Source organism: Bos indicus x Bos taurus, chromosome 20, assembly GCF_003369695.1.
Source record: "Bos indicus x Bos taurus breed Angus x Brahman F1 hybrid chromosome 20, Bos_hybrid_MaternalHap_v2.0, whole genome shotgun sequence".
Lineage (NCBI taxonomy): Eukaryota > Metazoa > Chordata > Mammalia > Artiodactyla > Bovidae > Bos > Bos indicus x Bos taurus.
The window spans coordinates 20197950-20210359 of NC_040095.1; positions in this window are offsets into that span (position 1 = coordinate 20197950).

Consider the following 12410-nt stretch of genomic DNA (forward strand, 5'->3'; position numbering starts at 1 on the left):
TGTATATGTATAACTGAAACATTTTGTTGTACGCTTGAAAGTAATACAACATTGTTAATCAGCTGTACTTCACTATCAAAAAGTTTAAAAAAAAAATGGGCAGAAGAACTGAGGAGACATTTTTTTTTTTTCCCCAAAGAAGACATACAGGTGGCCAGTAGTCATATGAAAAGGTGGTCAACATTGCTAATCTTCAGGAAAATGTCCATGATTCTTCACTGAACTCTGCCTAAGAAAATGTGCCAGGGAGCTGCCATCCATCCACATCAGGCCTGGCCCAGGGCCTCTGCCTGAACCCACAGCCAGCCTGTATCTGGATTGTGGGCCAGTTGTTCACATGCAGACCTGCCTGCATGGAAGGTGTCAACCTGAGCCCGATAGGCAAAAACATGGTTTTCACATTTACCCTTGGTGCTTCCTGGATCAGAACTTCAGACTCTGTTTCAGCCCTATTAATAATGAAGAGGAAAAGAGAGGCTCTTCTGTCATGAAGGTGGTTGATGCTGATGAATTTTAGTTTTACACCTCAGGATTTCTCTTTCCTTCGTCATTCAGGAAATCTGTTAGATAACTGAATGATGTCAGTGCAGACCTCCTCCCTATCTCCTGACACTAGATATGGGCAGTTTGAAGTAGGCTTCAAGGATCAGCTCAGAGCAGGGAGCCAAGTTTCCACCCGTAACCATGTGGTGACCGGGTGACAGCACAGAGGAGAGGACGGGGCTGTGTGCCTGCTGCAGGGGAGGGCATGTTGGGAGCTGAAGATCCAGCCTCCCATTAGGGCTCTAGCTGAGTAGCTCCTCAGCTCACAGGTCTGTGACACGAAACACCAAAAAAAAAAAAAAAACCCATCTTGGAAGTCCTTGCAGACCCCCTTACCACATCAGTTCAACTAGTCTAGATTCTGGGGTTCAAAACCTTGTGATTTATAGAGCAAATGTCCCTTAAAGTCAGTGTAGGAAATTGCAGATTGGGCAGTCGGTGAAAACCAGAGGGTAAGCCTCTGGCATTTAAAAATTCTTTGATAAGATTAGCTGAAATATCCCAGTGACCAAAATAGGCTATTTTTAACACCCGGCACCTTGTCAGCATACACAGGACACTCACTTTAATCGGAGATGGGGGAATTTTAACATTTTCTTTCTGAAGAAGGTCAGAGTGTCCAGAGGGTGTGTGGGTGATGTCTGTATCAGGACTGTTATATGAGGTTTTGTTACCAGCCCATGTTTAGCATAGCCAGAACCACAGCTGTTTCTTAATGACGCTTAGCTGCTGTATAAAGGCATATAACAAGAAAAATCTCTTGTACTGTAGTTTTTATTTTCCTGTCCAGGACCACTGAAGGTACCTCTCTCACGTCACACCCCGGTGACAGGATGTGAACTCCAGAGCACTGGACTTCACCTCAAACCAGTGACCTATGTAGTGCACCCTCAGGGGTCCAGGTTCCTGTAGGTGGCATTTCGTGTTTCAGCACCTCTCAGTGGGACCACTGTTGACATTTTGGGGGAGCAGAAAGGAGGAGGAGAGGCGTGCTGGGGTTGGGCTTGGGCAGTTTATAGTATAAGGCTGCCTCTTGCAATGAGGAATGAGTAGCTTGTCTGCTCCCCTCCCGTACAGTCAGTGCCAGAAAATCTGTTTCCTAATACACATTTTCAACTGTCCCCATGAGAAAGAGAAACACAGTTAAGAAACTCTATAGGCAGAAGTGAGTAGTACAATTTCAAGCCTCTTGCCTAGCTGAGGAAGAAGAGTTTGGACACCACGTGGCCAGTCTGAATGGAGGCATCTTCTAAGGAAGCATTATTCTGAGCCTAAGAGACTCGTACTGTGTAGTTTCCCACAGGTGATCTTATTTGTGGCCTCAGAGAAAGAAGAAACTCAATTAGATGAGCAGAGAGAGGTGGAGATGAGAAAATGTTCAGACCGGAGACTGATGCATGTCCTTGTTTCTGAACTCTGTGCCAGTCCCTGGCTCCCCAAGCGTCTCATAAGACCTGCTGGACTTTCCACTCTTAGATTCCATGGGATCATCCACAGCCTTAAAATCAATCTCCTCCCCCCTTCAAAATAAACCTCCCTCTCCCTTTGTTTTTGGCCTAAGCTAGTTTAAGGTGTTTCAGTTATTTTTAACCAGAAAAATGTGACTCAGAACTTATACTTGAAAGGATAATTTTTAATGCATGATGCTCATAAAACAAGCCATAAACATAGCAAGATCATGGAGTAAGTGTAGTACATGCGGTGACTTGGTTTTCCTGGAATTATGGTTTACACAATTTCCCCCTTTCAGTCCAGTGTCCGAGTTTCACAGTAAATTATATGGTCACCCTTTCCAGAGGATCCAAAGTGGACAACCTAGTCTTTATGAAGAAAGTTTATCTTAACAGAAGGACTTCAGCTAAAAGGAAGAGGAAATTTTTTGCCTCAGAGTCTCTTAGCTGTAGATGTACCTGGGCATGGTTTAAGATGAAATATAGCTGACTCCCAAGCCGTCAGGCTATGTTGTTATTGTTCAGTTGAGAAGTTGTGTCCAACTCTGTGCGACCCCATGGACTGCGTGCAGAATGTCAAGCTTCCCTGTCCTTTACTACCTCCCAGAGTTTGCTCAAATTCACGACCGTTGAGTCGGTGACGTCACCCAACCATTTCATCCTCTGTCGCCCCCTTCTCCTCCTGCCTTCAATCCTTCCCAGCATCAGGGTCTTTTCCAGTGAGTCGGCTCTTTGAATCAGGTGGCCAAAGAATTGGGAGTTTCAGCTTCAGCATCAATCCTTCCAGTTAATATTCAGGGTTGATTTCTTTTAGGATTGACTGGTTTGACCTTGCAGTCAAAGCAGTCAGGCTGTTGTGGTGGTGGTTCATTCGTAAGTTGTGTCTGGCTCTTTGTGACCCCATGGACTATAGCCCACTAGGCTCTTCTGTCCATGGAATTCTCCAGGCGAGAATACTGGAGTGGGTTGTCCTGCTCTCCTCCAGGGCATCTGCCTGACTCAGGGATTGAACCCTCGTCTTTTACATCCTGCATTGGCAGGCAGATTCTTTATCATTCGTATCACCTGGGACCAGGCTATGGATAAATAAAAGAGAGAGTAAGATGACCCTATTCTGTTTATTTTCACTGTCAAACTCCTATTTTAAAATCTGTTACTGTGACCCATGGAAGTAACTAATTCTGGTTGGGTAGACAGATTGGCAAGTGTTTCAGGTTTATGATCTATTAAGAGGAATATTATCTAATCAGAGTGCTTAGATGACCCTGTCTAATTGGAGTCCTTTTTTACGGGAAGAGGAGCAAAGCAGCAAAAGATTCTCTCCTTTATGAGAGCAATGGGGATTTCCAAGGTTAAGGGACATGTGAAGAGCAGATCTCGGTGAAATTCTAGAGGTCACACTGAAGCAGCACTTGGCAAAAGCCACTGAACCTCTGGCCCCAGTCCATAGGTGGTTTCACATTTGGGGTTCCTATGCTGGGTTAATGGCACTCTGATATAGAGTCCAAAGTCAGAAACTGCTCTTTTCTTTATTTGCTTTTGCTCTTTAATTTTATTTCATCAATTTTGAATATGTGGGTAGTATTTTGCATACAGTGTCTGATCCTTTTTCTTGTAGCAATTCATTTATCAGACTTTATCTAGTTAGTCATGTGGCTGTATTCATCACTGGGGCCAAGTTGCTCTGAACACAGAGGTTCAATCCTATAAGCCCCAGAGAGCTGACATTAGTAACAGGCAAGCATAGTTGTTCCATAAGGACTACTTAATTTAAATCTTCAGCCATCACCACATTAGGTGTCACAGGATAACAGTTTTCACTCCCACAAAGAGATACATTGTTTTGAATCCTCAGACTACAGGGTTTTGTTTTGTTGCTATATTTAGCACCTTCTCTGTTGTCTTTATCCATTTTGTTCCCTTTCTCCCATCCAATCCCATTTCCCCTTAGGCTCGGCTATATTTACAGATCCAATGTATTGTAATGTATTTACCTATAGAAGGCTCTGAAGTAGACCAATACATTCATTAAATCCAAGGTCACTCTCCACCTAGGCTGGAATTCACGTGCTCTCCTATCTCCCACTCTGTTGAATCTGTCTTCTTTCTCCATCACGGCTTCAAATGACCTGCTAAGAAAGTAAATGGAAACGTTGATATCAAAAGCATAAAACAGGTCTGACATTAAGGTCCTGACAATGTGGACATAGCCCAAATTTGAATACACATCTCCTTTTAATGAGTTTAAAGTCTAAAGTTCAAAATTCTTAAGTCAATGTCCAGAAACCAACTTCCAAGTTTCTTGTCCTTTTCAATTTTGTCAGAACACAAGTGATTTCCAAGTGATGGAGAAAAAACAGAGGAAAATATTTTGATTCGTCTCATTAGGCTGTTGGTCAGTCAGTGCTAGTCATCCAGAACTCATGACCTCTAAATTTAAATGCACACAGGAGCATTTGGTAAATGGTAAATATTTACTATTAGACATTGTTCTGTGTTAGAAAATTTGTCTGTGAACACACTCCACTCTCTGAAAGTGGCTTTTGAGATGTTGCTGTCTTCTTTCAGAGTTTAGAAATACGCGGTGGCAGCAGCTGTAGTCACCACTTCTCACTTGACTTGCCCTTCTTCCCTATCCTGCAGAATCTCTTCACTTTCATTTCTTCTTTGAGCCCCATGTTCCTGTCTCTACTCTGATCCTCCAGCTCCCACCCTGTGGTGAATGAAAGTGGGACTTTTTCTAGTTTTCTGACCTTTACTATATCTTCTAGAAAAGGCATTTTCTATTCTGCTCAATGCAGTTGGTGTTTCCTATCCATGGGTTCTGCATCTGCAAATTCAGCCATCCACAGGTCAGATTTGCAGTTGGCTGAATCTGGAGAGTTTGAACTCACAGATACAGGATCCAGTAAATGACTTGAACATGCAGGAATTTTGATATCCATGGAAGTTCCTGAAACCAATCTCCTGTAGATCAAGGGAAAACTGTATCTTTGGTCCATGCCTTCTTGCTGGGAAATTGCTTAGGTCTAAAAACCTGCCTTCTGGCAGAGGTACTCCCTTCTCCTCATATTTTTTGGTTTTGGAGAATCATGTTGAACAGATTTCCGAACAAAGCTGCTATTGATGCTTCTGAAGCGTGTGTCCCTGGGGCTTAGAGACCGGCAGTGCCTCTGCTGAGGGCACCTTCAGATGAAGTCCTTCCCTACTTTTGGATATTCAAACCTTAAGCAGCATTTTCTCTTGAGGCTTCTTTTGCTGCAGCTCTGGCTTTGCCTCTAGTGTGTTAGCTTCCCCTTGTTGGATGCTCCTCATTTTGGGGGAGGGTTCCACTGACTTCTAACAGATCACCATGTTTCTCAAGCTGGTCTCCTGCTTTCCCAAGTTGTTTGCTGGAATTAAGAGCCTGTCTTCCTTTCACATTTTCTTTGTCTTCTGGCCCAGACATTTGTTCTTAAATGCCCTCCTCTGGTGTTGTGGGATGATGTCCCATAAGGAAAAATATCAAATGAACAGATGAATGGATAAACATTCATTTAACTGCTCGGCAATAACAAGTAAGGAAAAGTTCAGTTCAGTTGCTCAATCGTGTATGATTCTTTGCAACCCCATGAACTGCAGCACGCCAGGCCTCCCTGTCTATCACCCAGTGCTGGGAGCTTACTCAAACTCATGTCCATTGAGTCAGTGATGCCATCCAACCATCTCATCCTCTGTTGTCCCCTTCTCCTCCCACCTTCAACCTTTCCCAGCATCAGGGTCTTTTCAAATGAGTCAGTTCTTTGCATCAGGTGGCAAGGTATTAGAGATTCAGCTTCAGCATCAGTTCTTCCAATGAACACCCAGCACTGATCTCCTTTAGGATGGACTGGTTGGATCTCCTTGCAGTCAAAGGGACTCTCAAGAGTCTTCTCCAACATCACGGCTCAAAAGCATCAATTCTTTGGCACTCAGCTTTCTTTATAGTCCAACTCTCACATTCATACATGACTATTGGAAAAAGCAAAGATTTGACTAGATGGACCTTTGTTTGCAAAGTAATGTGTCTGCTTTTTTAGTATGCTGTCTAGGTTAGTCATAACTTTCCTTCCAAGGAACAAGCTTAATTTCATGGCTGCAGTCACCATCTGCAGTGATCTTGGAGCCCCCCAAATAAAGTCTGTCACTGTTTCCATTGTTTCCCCATCTGTTTGTGAAGTGATGGGACCAGATGCCATGATCTTAGTTTTCTAATCTTGAGTTTTAAACCAACTTTTTCTTTCTCCTCTTTCACTTTCATCAAGAGGCTCTTTAATTCCTCTTCACTTTCTGCCATAAGGGTGGTGTCATCTGCATATCTCAGGTTATTGATATTTCTCCCGGAAATCTTGATTCCAGCTTGTGCTTCACCCAGCCCGGCATTTTGCAGGACGTACTCTGCACATAAGTTGAATAAGCAGGGTGACAGTATACAGCCTTGACGTACTCCTTTCCCAGTTTGAAAGCAGTCTGTTGTTCCATGTCTGGTTCTAACCGTTGCTTCTTGACCTGCATACAGATTTCTCAGAAAGCAGGTAATGTGGTCTAGTATTCCCATCTCTTGAAGAATTTTCCACAGTTTGTTGTGATCCACACAATCAAAGGTGTTGGTATAGTCAATAAAGCAGAAGTAGACGTTTTTCTGAAACTCTCACTTTTTCAATGATCCAACGGACGTTGGCAATTTGATCTCTGGTTCCTCTGCCTTTTCTAAATCCAGCTTGAACATCTGGAAGTTCAAGCTTAATGTACTGTTGAAGCATGGCTTGGAGAATTTTGAGCATTATTTTGTTAGTGTGTGAGATGAGTGCAATTGTGTGGTAGTTTGAGCATTCTTTGGCATTGCCTTTCTTTGGGATTGGAATGAAAACTGACCTTTTCCAGTCCTGTGGTCACTGTTGAGTTTTCCAAATTTGCTGGCATATTGAGTGCAGCGCTTTCACAGCATCGCCTTTTAGGATTTGAAATAACTCAACTGGAATTCCATCACCTCCACTAGCTTTGTTAGTAGTGATGCTTCCTAAGGCCCACTTGACTTCGCATTCCAGGATGTCTGGCTCTAGGTGAGGGATCACACCATCATGATTATCTTGGTCATGAAGATCTTCTTTGTATTGTTCTTATTTCTATTCTTTCCACCTCTTCTTAACATCTTATGCTTCTCTTAGGTCCATACCATTTCTATCCTTTATTGTGGGCATCTTTGCCTGAAATATTCCCTTGGTATCTCTAATTTTCTTAAAGGAATCTCTAGTCATTCCCATTCTGTTGTTTTCCTCTATTTCTTTGCATTGATCACTAAGGAAGGCTTTCTTATCTCCCCTTGCTATTCTTTGGAACTCTGCATTCAAATGGGTATATCTTTCCTTCTCTCCTTTGCATTTCACTTCTCTTCTTTTCAGAGCTATTTGTAGCTCCTCAGACAACCATTTTGTCTTTTTGCATTTCTTTTTGTTGGGGATGGTCTTGATCACTGCCTCCTGTACAATGTCATGAACCTCTGTCCATAGTTCTTCAGACACTCTGTCCATCAGATCTAATCCCTTGAATCTATTTCTCACTTCCACTGTATAATCGTAAGGGATTTGATTTAGGTCATACCTGAATGGTCTAGTGGTTTTTCCTACTTTTCTTCAATTTAAGTCTGAATTTGGCAATAAGGAGTTCATGATCTGAGCCACAGTCAGCTTTACATCTTGTTTTTGCTGACTGTATAGAGCTTCTCCATCTTTGGCTGCAAAGAACATAAATCAGTCTGATTTCAGTATTGACCATCTGCTGATGTCCATGTGTAGAGTCTTCTCTTGTGTTTTTAGAAGAGCGTGTTTGCTATGACAAGTGTGTTCTCTTGGCAAACCTTTATTAGCCCTTGCCCCACTTCATTCTGTACTTCAAGGCCAAATTTACCTGTTACTCCAGGTATTTCTCAACTTCCTACTTTTGCATTCCGTTCCCCTATAATGAAAAGGACATCTTTTTTGTGTGTTAGTTCTAGAAGGCCTTGTAGGTCTTCATAGAACCGTTCAACTTCAGATTCTTCAGCATTACTGGTTGGAAAATAGGCTTGAATTACCGTGATAGTGAATGGTTTGCCTTGGAAATGAACCAAGATCATTCTGTCGTTTTTGAGATTGCGTCCAAGAACTGTATTTCGGACTCTTGTTGACTATGATGGCTACTCCATTTCTTCTAAGGGATTCTTGCCCACAGTAGTAGATATAATGGTCATCTGAGTTAAATTTACCTATTCCAGTCCATTTTAGTTTGCTGATTCCTAAAATTTTGATGTTCATTTTTGTCATCTGCTGTTGGAGCACTTCTAATTTGCCTTGATTCATGGACCTAACATTCCAGGTTCCTTCCTATGCAAGATTGCTCTTTATAGCATCAGACTTTACTTCGATCACCAGTCACATTCACAGCTGGGTGTTGTTTTTGCTTTGGCTCTGTCTCTTCATTCTTTCTGGAGTTATTTCTCCACTGATCTCCAGTAGCATATTGGGCACCTACCAACCTGGGGAGTTCATCTTTCAGTGTCGTATCTTTTTGCCTTTTCATACTGTTCATGGGGTTCTCAAATACTGAAGTATTTGAGTTTGCCATTGCCTTCTCCAGTGGAACCACGTTTTGTCAGAACTCTCCACCATGACCTGTCCGTCTTGGGTGACCCTCCATGGCATGGCTCGTAGTTTCATTGAGTTAGGTGCTGGAGCAGTGGCTGTGCGGCACTGGAGCGACTGTGAGGAGATACCCCATGTCCAATGGCAGAGAAGCACCAGCAAGACGGTAGAAGGGGGTAAAATTGCATTTAGAATCAAACCCCATACCCACCAGAGCTGCTCATAGGTCTCAAACAAACCTTGTTCACGCAAGGAACTGTTGACTAATCCTAACCAAACTCAGAAGGCTAGTCTCTGTGCTAAACCAGACTCTAAAGGTGACATACCATATGATTCCATTTATATGGAAATCTAGAGAATCATTGTATGGGCATTCTGAAACTGTCAGAAACATCCCTTATTTTTGAAAAAATCTTGTCCAGTTTCTCCTGCTGGAGTGAGGTAATCCCTCCTAGGAGATAGTCTCCCATCAGAACAGAACGTACCTCAGTCCTGGTCTCAGTGTGAACTTACCCTTTCTGGTTCTCCTTTCATCTTTGAAATGCTTTCTTTTAGAATTTTAATTCTACAGATTTCTTGATCATGCTCTTGACCTGTTGGCAGTGCTCCAAGGACTGTAACCTTTTAATCAATTAAGTTATGCTTTGAGTATTTGGTGTAACTTTTTTTGGAAACTATTGAAATAAACTATTGAATAGAGTTTTCAAATCTTTAAGGAGCTGTCTTACCATGAATTTTCATCTTAAAGCAGCCTCATAGGAACACTCTGAACAATATTTGATTCTCTTGAGTATCCATGGACCAATCAACTTGGCACATAAAATTAATCATCATCATTGTCTGACACATTCCACTGTCTGTGGACTCAGACAGTGGTGATGGTTGCATACATTTTGAATGTACTAAAAACCACTGAATTGTACACATTAAAATTTGGTTAAAATTGTGAATTTTTATTATGTAATTTTAATCTCAATTTTAAAAAGTTAAAACCACAGGAAATACCACTGCACATATACACACACACACACACACATGATATATATATATATTTAGAGAGAGATACACATGTATATAAATGTACATGTGTAAGAATTGACAGTAACAAGGGCTAGCCAGAGATACAGAGTAAGTATAATTCTTGTGCATTGCTGTTGGAAATGAAAACTGATACAGTCATTTTGAAAAGTGTTTGCTAGTTTCTTAAAAAATTAACTATACACTTACCTTAAGACTCAGGTATTCCACTCCTAGGTAATTACCCAGGAGAAATGCAGACATTCACATTAAAACGGTATGTCAATGTTGATATCTGCTGTATTTTATTCTCTCTGCCTCCTCAATGGAAACGGTGGGCACTCAGTGGCTGAATGGATGCACAGTCTGTGTCGTGCTGGGCAGTAACAAGGCAGGAACTATGGACACACCCCAAACAGAAGGATGTTAGATGCACTATGACAAGTGCAAGAAGCCGGGTCCAAAGGGCAACATACTGTATGGTTCCACTTCCACGGAATCTAGAGGATTATCGTGTGGACGTGCTGGAAAAGGCGGAGCTGTAAAGACAGAAAGTAGATCCATGGTTTCCAGATTCTGAGGGTAAGGGTAGGGGATGACTAAACAAGAGGTGAGAGGGGATTTGAGGGCTGATGAAACTGTTCTGTATCTTCACTGGGGTAATAGTAACACAACATACGTATTTGTCAAAACTCCTAGAACTACATGGTTAAAAAAAATCTAAATTTTATTATACAAAATTATCTTAATTTATAAAAATGGGGAAAATGGATGTACGTGTGCTTGGGATGTGCATGCATGCTCATTCACTTAGTCGTGTCTGACTCTTTGCAACTCCAGGACCTGTAGCCCACCAGGCTCCTCTGTCCATGGGATTCTCCAGGCAAGAACACTGGTGGGTTACCATTTCCTCCTGCAGGGGATCTTCCCGACCCAGGGATTGAACCCATATCTCCTGTGGCTCCTTTGGCAGGCAGATTCTTTACTACTGAGCCACACACCATCTGACATATAATCAGGTACTCAGTAAATATTAAACATAACCTTTTTTTAAAACAGGTTAAATGATACAGATACCTACAACAAAAACTAAACTTTAATTTGTTTTAAGTTATTGAAACTTCCTCTGTCAGCCTTATTGAAATAATAAATCCCTGAGGGTATTAGAAAAATTAAGTTATGAACAGTTGCATTAAAGTTTCCATGACCTTTGTACATCCTTAATTTGGGGCAGGTATTTCATTTGCCCTTGATTTATGAAGTGCCAGAGAGATCCCAGCTCTCTTCAATTTGAATGGAAAAGAAGATGTCTAAAGGGGCTCGAGTCTCAAATTGTGGCTGACAGAACACTTAAGAGTCCTGATGTGAAGTAAAATGAAAAAAGTGAGCAGAAAGAAATGCGTGGTCCCTAAAACTAAGTCTGTTCAACTTGTAAGACTGCCCTTTATTCTGACATCATGTACTTTCTTCTTTTTGGGGGGACTCAAATGGCTCTGTTTTATTCTATTTATAAAATGGCTTTTTTTTATGAAGAATCTGTCTGGTAATACCAGTTAAGATCCAAGCTGAGGGTGTTGTGTTCAGGGTCATGAACCTGGCTGTGCCGGCTAGCCCACCCGTGGTCGTGGTTTCCACTTTTCATCATTTCATCTCTGCCCAGGATTTTCATTCAGCTGACCTCAGCAAAGGCAGCAACCTAATGCAGCTCAGAGATGTTTTGAAAATTCAGGAGGCGTTTTCTAAGTTCCAAGGACTTACTCAGAAGTTTTGGATTGAAATGATCAAAACCTAGGCTTTGCAGGTCACACGTTTCCCCACCTGAACGGTGGAATTCATACCTCTTCAGATACTTTGCTGTTTCACCCTGTGTGCCTGGGGAACAAACAGAATAGCCCTGGTTCCATCTTGGCTGTGTTTGGATCATGCCTTTCACACTGGACTCAAACAGGATGCCACCATGGCCACAAAGTCACAGGTGCTCCATCTGTAGCTTCACCTGCCAGGGAGAGGTCCTTCCATAGGTCTGTAAGAACATGCCTTCTAAAGACATTCTCTGAGCTGAATATGATTTCACTACAACTCTGCTGACAACCATGTTTATTTTTGCAACTACTCAAAAACTAGGTTGATGTGCAACAGGCTCTGGGAGCTCAGAGTCTAAACTGCCTGCTGTTGGTCAGCACTTTAGGATCAATCTAAATTTGTCTTGACGGATTATCAGTTCAGTTCAGTTGCTGAGTCATGCCTTGACTGTTTGTGACCCCATGGACTGCAGCATGCCAGGCTTCCCTGTCCTTCATTATCTCCCAGAGTTTGTTCAGACTCATCTCCATTGAGGCAATGATGCCATCCAACCATCTCATCCTCTGTTGCTCCTTTCTCCTCTTGCCATCAATCTTTCCCAGCATCAAGGTCTTTTTCAATGAGCCGGCTCTTCATATCAGGTGGCCAAAGTATTGGAGCTTCAACTTCAGCATCAGTAATCCAGTGAATATTCAGGGTTAAAGATTGACTGGTTTCATCTCCTTGCAGTCCAAGGGACTCTCAAGAGTCTTCTCTAGCACCACAATTCAAAAGCATCAAATGATCAACCTTCTATATGGTCCAACTCACATCCATACCTGATTACTGAAAAAAACATAGCTTTGACTGTATAGATTTTGTCTGCAAAGTGATGTTTCACTTTCATAATATGCTCTCTAGATTTGCCATAACTTTTCTTCCAAGGAGCAAATGTCTTTTAATTTCATAGCTGCAGTCA